The 10198-nt window shown below is 39.9% G+C and overlaps 1 pseudogene; it reads right to left on the reverse strand.

The window, feature by feature from the left end:
• Positions 1–9111: 9111 nt before the first annotated feature.
• Positions 9112–9654, reverse strand: LOC127187089 (60S ribosomal protein L9-like; annotated as a pseudogene).
• Between the last annotated feature and the right edge of the window lie 544 nt (positions 9655–10198).

A 10198-nucleotide genomic window follows, 5' to 3' on the forward strand; every position in this document is an offset into this window, starting at 1 on the left:
CCTGGAGGTATCACCATTTCTGACTTCAAATTGCACTACGGATAGTGATAAAACCCTCATGGTATTGACTCAAAAACAGACATGTTGATTAATGCAATCTGATTGAAGACCCAGACATAAATCCACACACCTGTGGACAACTGATAAAGAAGCCAGAAATAAAAACTAGACTAGAAAAAAGGGAAGTGTCTTCAATAAATGGTGCTGGTCAAACTGGATAACTACATGTAGAAAAATCCAAGTGGATCCATACTTATCACCCCACCCAAAACAAATCTAAATAGATCAAAGGCCTCAACATAAAACCAGACACCTTGGGCCTGATAGAAAAGAAAGTGGACAATAGCCTTGAACTCACTGGCACAGGAAAGACTTTCTGATCAGAAGACTGTTAGCACTAAAAACAACAGAAAGTGAGACCTCATCAAACTGCAAAGCTTCTGTAAAACAAGGGACACTGCCACTCAGGCAAAGCGGCAGACTACAGAACAGGAAAAGATTTTTACCAACTACATATCCACTGGAGAGCTAATGTCTAAAATATATAAACAACTCAAAAAAACTAGATATCAAGAAAACAAATAATTTTAAAATGGGGTACAATCTAAACAGAATTCTCAAAATAGGAAACTCAAATGGCTTGAGAAACACTTAAAGAAATGTTCAACATCCTTAGAAATCAGGGAAATGCAAATCAAAACTACTTAAAGATTTTATCTTACAACCATAAGAATGTCCTACACCAATAAACAAATGGCAGCTCATGCTGGCCAGGATGGGAAGTCTTGTCTATTGCTGGTAGGACTGTAAACTTGTATAGCCACTATGAAAATTAAGATGGCAGTTCCTTAGGAAGATGAGAATTAATCTACCTCAAGATCCAGCTTTCCCACCTGTGGTGATCTGAATAAGAATGGCCCCCGTCAGCTCATGTATTTGAATATTTAGTCACCAGGAAAGTGGCACTATTTGAAAGGATTAGAAGGATTAAAAAGGTATGGCCTTTTGAGACAAAGTTTGCCACAGGAGGTAGGCTTTGAGCTTTCAAAAGCCCATGCCAAGCCCACTCAGTCTGTCTGTCTGTCTCTGTCTCTGTCTCTGTCTCCTTCTGTCTCTCTCTGTCTTTCTGTCTCTCTGTATCTCTGTATCTCTCTGTCTGTCTGTCTCTCTTTCCTCTCTCTCTCTCTCTCTCTCTCTCTCTCTCTCTCTCTCTCTCTCTCTCTCTCTCTCTCTGTCTCTCTCTGTCTCTCTGTCTCTCTGTCTTTCTCTCTCTCCCCCCCTCCCTCTCCCCTCTCTTTGTATATCAGGATGTAGCTCTCAGCTATTTCTCCAATACCACACCTGCTGGTCACCACCATGATGATAAAGGACCAAGCCTCTGAAACCATAAGCAAACCCCCAATTGAGTGCTTTCTTTTTTTTTTTTTTTTTAAGTGTTGCACTGATTTATTCATAGCAATAGAACAGTTACTAAGACACCACTCTTTGTCATAAACTCCAAGGATACTTCATCCTACCACAGAGATAGTTGCACAACCATGTTCATTGCTGCTGTATTTATAATAGCCAGAAAATGGAAACAACCTAGATGTCCCTCAACAGATGAATAGATGAAGAAAATATAGTACATGTACACAATGGACTACTACTCAGCCAGTTTTTTTTTTTAATGAAATAAACAGGTAAATGGGTAGAACTAAAAAAAAAAAAAAAATCATCCTGAGTGAAGTAACCCAACTCTAGAAAGACAAATATGGTATGCATCTGCTTTTATATGGCTATTAGCTGTAAGGCAATAATAACCAAGCTAGAATCTGCAGAACCACAGAGGTTAAGTATAAGGTAAGGAACTGGGGGTAGGGAGACACTTAGATCACCCTCGGAAAGGGGAATGGAATAGATAGTTATGGATGAACTGGGGGAGGGGATGAAAAGGGAAGATCATTCCGGGGGGTGGGAAGAGGAGGACAAGGAAGGAATACAAGGAGAGACAGCTAAAATTATGGGCCATGTGAGTGATAGTATGAAATCCTAATACAGTAGAAGCTTCGGAAAATATATACATATATGAAAGCTATCTAAATGAAACTGCCAAATAACAGAGGAGACAGAGCCCCGGCTAGACACTTATTATCCCTAAATAAAGCTTCCAGTACTGGGATTGAATTACATCTATTTCAGTTGTTGGCCAAAAGGGTACCACAGAACCCACAAACAACCCAGGCTGTTGCCAGGACTGTGGTTTGCTCCCCATGAGCTGATGGCAAGGCCCCGCTGCTGAAGACAACATCTACACAGCTCACTGACCATGGAGAAGCAGAGCTGGTGCCTACATAGACCCTTCACCCTTACATGCTAGCATCAATGTATGATGGTACAGGAAGGTACTCTGCATGCTACCAAAGGAAAAACATAAACACCAACCCAAACACAAATCCTTTAATCTACAATGGTGTCATGCCTGCAAGATATGCTAATGCAACGGTGGAACAAATCTTGTGGGGGTAACCAACTGGTATCTGATTTGCCTTAAGCTCTGCTCTGTGAGATGGAACACATACCTGGCATTTCTCGGGTGACCAAGAACCTGAGATTAGATAGCCCAGGGACCTATGGTAAAAACCAAATAATACTGTTCTAAAAATAAAATCATAGCAATGAATTGGATCCCAATGACATTCTGCTATATTCAGGTCAGTACCTTGCCCAGCCATCATCACAAATGCTTCCTCGTGCAGCAGATGGAAACAAATACAGAGACCACAGGCAGACACTATGCAGAGAGTGAGAGACCTGGGAACACTCAGCCCTCAACAAGATGTCTCCATCAAGTCCCTCCCCTCAGGCCTCAGAGAACCCTGCAGAGGAGGAGGTAGAAAGAGGGCAAGAGCCAGAGGGGATGGAGAACACTAAGAAAATAAGGCTAAGTCAACATGATGTGGGCACAGATGAACTCACAGAGACTGAGGCAGCATGCGCAGGGCCTACACAGCCCTGCACCGGATCAGGTCCTAGAGCTGAAAGGAGAAGTGGACACATTGTCCCCATCCCAAACCCAGAAGCTATCGCCAACTGATAACCACTTGGAAATGAAAATTTAAATTTCTGCAAAGAATTCTTATGAGGGAAACAAATACTCTCAAGGGTAGACTGCAAGCAGTAGTAGGCAAGGAGCAAATTATCTCTTTGGAAGCTCCTTGTCTCATAATGTTGTGTCAAGGCTTTACTTGTTTAGTTTTTATCTTATTTTTTATTATATATATTACCCAACAGGTCCTTTGCATGTATATTATGGCTTGCAGTTTAGTGTTTTTATCAGATTCCTGGGTGTGCAAACGAATGGGTCTCTGCATCTGTGTCTGTTCCTTGTGCTTCTCTTGAGTTCATTTCTTTTTGTCTTTTTTTTTTTTACTCCTATTCCAATGTATTGGGTTTTGTTTAATTTATTATGTTTCATTTTATTTTACTTTTATCCATTGGAAGCCTGTTCATTTTCTAATGAGAGACAGAGAGGGGATGAGTCTGACTCGGATGGACGGTGAGGAGGAACTGGAAGGAACAGAGGGAGCAGAAACCATAATCAGGATATATCATGTGAGAATGTTTTTAATTTTCAATAAAGGAAAAGACAACAGGGCTAATTGAAATAATACCCTTGCATGGTTCGTATAGGTTATCTGAAAAGCAGTGCAGTATTTATTCTAAGCTGACTGAACTAAGTGAAAAATGTGTAATCCCTGGAGCAACTGTGTAGTGATAGAACTAAAAAGACTAAAAATCAATTGCTAAAACATATTACACTGACCTCAAAAACAAGAAAGTAGGGGAAAACCAAAGAAGAAAGCCACTTAAGGAAATAGAAATGAATATTAAAATATAGGAGACATATCAATAATTACTTTAAATGCAGATTAACCAAATACTACAATTTAAATGACTATTTATTTTTGGACTAGACAATAAAAGCCATAAGCCAATCATGTGTTGCCTATAAAAGACACGCTGGATATAAAGGCATGTGTAAGGTGAAAATTAAAGGGCAGATGAAGGAATACCATATAAGCACTGATCACAAGAAACCAAGAATGGCTAGAATAACATCAACCAAAAGGGGCTTACAGATGAAGATCATAATGATAAAATAGTCATTTCACCAAGAGACATAGCAACTATAAGTGTGAAAGTATTGAACAGCTGAGCTCAAAAAAACATATGAAGTGAAAACAAAGCTAGGGAGAGAAAGGAGTTCACAATCACAACTAGAGATTTTGATTCATTTTCCTCAACAACTGACAAAACTGATGTGCTGTTAAAACATTAATAATGATGCCAGGCATGGTGGCACATACCTTAGAGCTGGCACTCAAGAGGCAGAGACAGGCAGATCTCTGGGAGTTCAAGACCAGCCTGGTGTCCACAGAGAATTCAGACTAGCCAGAGCTACACAATGAAACCCTAGCCAAACAAATGATAGATTAGATAGATAGATAGATAGATAGATAGATAGATAGATAGATAGATGAATAGCTGGATGATAGGAGACAATATGAAATGATCGAGAACACTATAGATAGATGGATACATAGATAGAAGACAATATAAAATAGTTCAGAACACCCACCACTTCAATCTAGTTAATCTTTATCAAACACTAAACAGTAAACTGAGATAATATTACTTTCAGATGCATGTTGCATGTTCATTAAGATGGACTATAGATGACTCCATAAAGCAAGTCACAACAAACAAATGTTTTAAAATCAAAATCTTATTTTTAAAGTGAGTTTCCCAATCTTATTCGTCTCTTTTCTCTTACTATCATAAAATGCCTGAATCTTGGGTTTTTTTTTTTTTTAATAAAGAAATTAGGTTTATATAGCTTACAGTTGGATCTGGAAAGTAAAGATAGATGGTCCCAACTATTTAGCCTCTGAGTATGGCTGCATGAAAACACAACAGAGACACAGGAACAGAAACAGCTATTTGCAAAAGAGATAAACAAATGGCATGGTCTTCATTTGAAACATCTCACTCTTGGGAAGATTAACCAGGGTCCTACAAGAATTACATGAACTCCTTTTTTTAAAAAAAAAAAAATTTTTTCCAAATGATCTAATCCCATTGTACTAAGCCCTGCATCTGAAAGTTTTCACCTCATGATTACCATACTATAGACCCAGCATACGGCACATGAATTTCTGGGAGGCAAATATACACCATAGTCTAATTAAGTTAGAAATCAATAAAAATGAAACCATTGGAACCCACCAAATGTATGAAAATTGAATTTATCGCTCCAAACAAACAACAACAAAAATAAGTGTCAAATAAGTCTCAGGAGGACTAGAGAATATTGTGAACTGAGTGATTAGAAGAAGACTGGACTGTTTAGGATGGAGCAATGTCTGGAGCAATGTCAGTGTCCATTGCTTATATTTAAAAAGAGAAAAAGCCAGGAGTGCTGCACACCTTTAATCCTAGCACTTGGGAGGCAGAGGCAGGCGGTTCTCTGTGAGTTCCAGGCCAGCCTGGTCTACAAAGTAAGTCCAGTCCAGGATAGCCAGGGCTACACAGAGAAACCCTGTTGAAGAAGAAGAAGGAGAAGGAGAAGCAGAAGGAGAAGAAGAAAAATTTTAAATCAATGTCCTAAATGTCCATGTTAGGAAACTAACTAAAGCCGAAAGTGTGTAGAAGGAAGGAAACAATAAATGGGGGTCCGGGGGTGAGGGGAGAGACCAGAAAAACAGTATACAAAAATAACAAACACAAAGTTGTTTTGGGGGCTGGGATATAGCTCAATTAGTTGAATATTTAACCTTGAGTGCACAAAACACTGGCTTGATACCCAGAGTCACACAAAGCCAGATGTAGTAGCACACGCCTGTAGATCACAGCACTTGAATCAATCAATGAATCAATCAATCAATAAAGTAGTTGATTTTGCTGCAGATACTATATATGTGAGTCATTGCATGTGGAGAAACCGAGCTGGTGCTAACTGGAAGCCTCGTTCCTGCTGGTTTTCTTTCAGAATCCTGAAAGTGATGTGCACACGACTGGAGGAGGCAAGTAGTCATCAATCTTATCCAGCTGAGAACCCTGAGAGGTACAATAATGACCAGCCTGGTAAGGTATGCCCACTGGTACAATAGTGGCATGAATGTTATGGGACTAACCAACCACTTTCTAATTGGCTTTAATCCTGCTCTACAGCATGATATACGTACCTGGCACTGTGGCGGGATGGGTCATGACCTCTAGAGAAAAACGTACTACTGCCATCCTTCTAAACATACATGGTTTTAAACCAATACCTACGGAATGAACTGCTATCTCCTCAGATCAGTGCATCTCTCAACCCTCAATAGAGAAGCTCCTTCTTGCACTAGATAGGAATTAATGCAGAGACCTACAACTGGTTCAAGTGCACAGACTTAGGCACTACAGAATGGTCAACCCTCATAGGGCGTCTTTAGGTCTGTACAGTGGTTGTGACGGCATACACAAGACCTGTGTAAGCTGAAGTCACACAAAATCCCAATATGGGTAAGGAAGGCAGGCACAAAGCTCCACCCGAACTGAGGAACCATTGGCAATTGGCAGCTGCTGGAAGAAGAAATGCTTGTTGATTGTTTTGTTTTGCTTTGCTTTTAAGGATTGGTTAATCATGTTCCAATAAATGGCCACACAGTCAAGTGTGTATGGGCAGCACAAACTGCACTTGATGGGCTTTTGAATGGAGAAAACAAAGTCGGATGGGTAGGGAAGGACAGACCTAAGGGGGTGGGGGAAGGTGGGGGGGGAGGGGGGGAGGACTATGACCAAAAGACATTGCATGAAATTTTCACATAACTCATTTTATATTTTAATTGAAATAGAATTATAATGCTTAAAGAACTAGTTCTTTAATGAGAAAAACATTGATAAAGTCCTGGTTAGGATGAACAGGACAGAGAGCATAAACCATCAGTGTTGTGAGGGAAGGGTCTGCCCTACAGCTCTTACTGTCTAAGGGCTCCATCTCAGCATATTCAACCAACAGGGACCAAAAATATGTGGGGGAATGTGTGTCTGTAATAAATGTACGTAGCCTTTTCTTGGTGGTTTTTCCTAAGTATGTGGGACAGCTGTTTACATGCACATTCCATTGCGTCCACTGTGACAAGTGATCTGGAGCCCATTTAAAATATACAGGAGATGTGCACAGCTTCTATTCAAATAGCTATAATGTTTTACATAATGTGAGCATCCATAAATTTTTCTGTCAATGGGGGTCTTAAAACCAATCTCCCAAGGATACTAAAACACAGAAGAAAATTAGTATCAGGAAATATAAGTAGTTTAACAAAGAAGAAAATTAGTAGAAAATGTATGTAGTTTAACAAAATGACAAATTAAATGAAACAACTGCCTATAAAAATAAGACTTCCTGAAATTAACACAAAATCGAGCAGAAATTTCTAATATTTCAGATGTTTAAAATTGAGTGTATGTTCAAAGGCTTATATACAAAGAAATCATCAAGTCCATATTGTTTCACTGGTAAATTCTATCAGACGTTTAAGGAAAATTACTGTTAATTTTATACAAACCCTTTCAGAACTTCCCAGCTAATTATGCAATCAGCATAATACTGCTGCTAAAGACTGACAGCCACATTATGGGAGATCAAATTATATATCATCATGCCTTGTGAACAGTATTAGAAAATTGAATTCAGCAATATAGAAAAGGATAAAGCAAACCCCAGAATACAATAGAAGCTTAACAATTAAAAAAAAATCAGAGAATATAATTCACAATTTCAGCAGACTAAACAAAAAAACATAATATGAGGTTGAAAATTGCTTGACAAAACTTCAACATCCATTCAAAATTAAAACTCAGGAATCTAGCAGCAGAAAGGAAATCCAGGCCTATCAGATATGGCTCAGCAGAGAAATGTGCTTACATACAAGCCTGATAGCATAAGTTCAATCCCTGGAGCCTACAGTGGAAAGATGACCTGATTCCAGAAAATGGTCCTCTGATTGCACGCACATGTTGTAACACATGTACCCAACATGTATACATACACACAACAAAAACAACAATAATAATACCAAGCAATTAAGCTTAAGTTCTCTTTTAAGAATGAGATTTTCAAAGTTGGGACTGGGGAAAGAAGATAGCGAGGAAGAAAAGCATTTGCCTGACGCATGAGGCTCTGTGTTCAAATCCTCCGAATATATGCAAAAGTCCAGAAAGATGGCTATGTGACAGAAGCATCTGTAACAGCAACACTCCTACAGGGAGGTGAAAAACAGGCTGGAAAATGCCTGGGAACACTCAGGCTAGCCAACTAACCTGGCATGCTCAACAGCAAAACAGAAGATAGCAGATGACAAATGACAACCGAGGCTGTCTTCTGATCTCCATACATGCACGTGGCACACAGGTGCCCACATTCACACTTATGGATACACACACACACACACACACACACACACACACACATATATAAAGCATATATCACATACACACAAGTAAACTAATTTTTAAGAAAGTTCTCTAAGTTTATAGGGTCTTCAAAAAAAATGGCTAGTAAAGCACTGAATACTTTGCTCATTTCTTATTCCTTACTGTATTAGAGGTACTAGCCAGCAGAATTGGACAAGAAAAGTAAAGCAACAGAAGTTTAAAAAAAATGAAAGTGTTCATACATGAACCCCCAACACAATCTACAAAATATTGCCAGAATTAATAAGTCAGTCTACCAAGTTAGCAGTATACAGTTGATGCAGAGCCGTTAATTATAGTCCTAGAAAGTAACAACCACAGAAAAGTTCTTAAAATAATTTCCCTTAACAGTTGCATTAAAATTCATGAAATATGCAGTGATAATTTCTCAAAGATACGTGTGAGACCTATACACGGAGAACTACAAAGCGTGACTGAGAGAAAATTTAAATTTTCTAAATGAAAGGAGATTCAATATTGTAATTGCCTGCTGCCTGATTAACAACAGTTGTTCTTTGTTTTTTGTTTTTTGTTTGTTTGTTTGTTTGTTTTCAACACAGTCTTTTAATTCAGGATCTTATTTCTGGAGCTGGGTAACCGAGGTCTTACTCATCAGCCTTGCTGCTCCGTTCCCCTTTCAGACACGGAGATGCCATCCTAAAACCTTCTTCTTCTGTCCTTGCTTTTGACTGCTGTGGCTTGCTGAATCAGCCTCTGAACTTGAAGCAAGTTCAATGTCATTTCCTTGCAGGGGGAGTTCATCCTTCTGGGCTTGAGAGAGAGACGGGACAAGCAACACCCGTCCCCACCCAAACCCTGCGGATGCGTTTTTTCACCCAAGAAATTTCGGATTTCAACCCAAGACCCATTCCCCTGAATAAAGACGTTGATGGGGATGTGAGCATACACAGACATCCTCTCGTAACGGAAGCCCAGAGTAACACCCTTGCTCGTGTTCTGAACGTGACTGCAGATGGCTCAGACAGTGGCCGGTTCCTTTGTTACCCGCCATTTGTCAACCCAGAGCCTCTCTTCTTTTTCTTTCCAAGGAGACTCAGTTCTACATTGATTGAAGCCACTGCAGGGAATTCCTCTGGGGCCCTTCACGATGACTGTGTGCCCCTTCAGAGTGATGTCGGCATTTTCTGGGATGTTTTACAGCGAATACCGCTTAGAGAACAGCAGTTGATTTGTGAGTCCCTGGAGTTTTGTTTTGTTTTTTCAAGACAGGGTTTCTCTGTGTGGCTCTGTCTGGCCTGGAACTCTACCAGGCTGGCCTGGAACTCACAGCGATCCACTTGCCTCTACCTCCGCGTGCTGGGATTAAAGGTGTGTGCCACCACGCCTGGCTGAGTATCTGGATTTTTACAATGCTGTGAAAACACTACAACTTCAATACAAGCTATGTGTTACGTGTTGAATTTTGATCTTTTCCCAAAGGAGGACACACTCTCTCCTGAGATGCTGGGCAGACGCAGCATCTATGGCGCCTGGTCAACCACGTGCTCACAAGAGCAAACAACTGTACTCCACTGTTACAGTGCCTAAGACTGCGATATTAGTGGCAGGTTAGCTGTAGCACCTATGGGGCCTTTCCAAGTCAGAGGCCACCTGTCACAGCCCCAGATGTGCTCAGCTCTTGATTTTTTTTAAAATATGTTTAAATATTATTCTATTTTTATTTTAGGTATAAGATATT

This window comes from Acomys russatus, chromosome 3 (genome assembly GCF_903995435.1).
Source record: "Acomys russatus chromosome 3, mAcoRus1.1, whole genome shotgun sequence".
Lineage (NCBI taxonomy): Eukaryota > Metazoa > Chordata > Mammalia > Rodentia > Muridae > Acomys > Acomys russatus.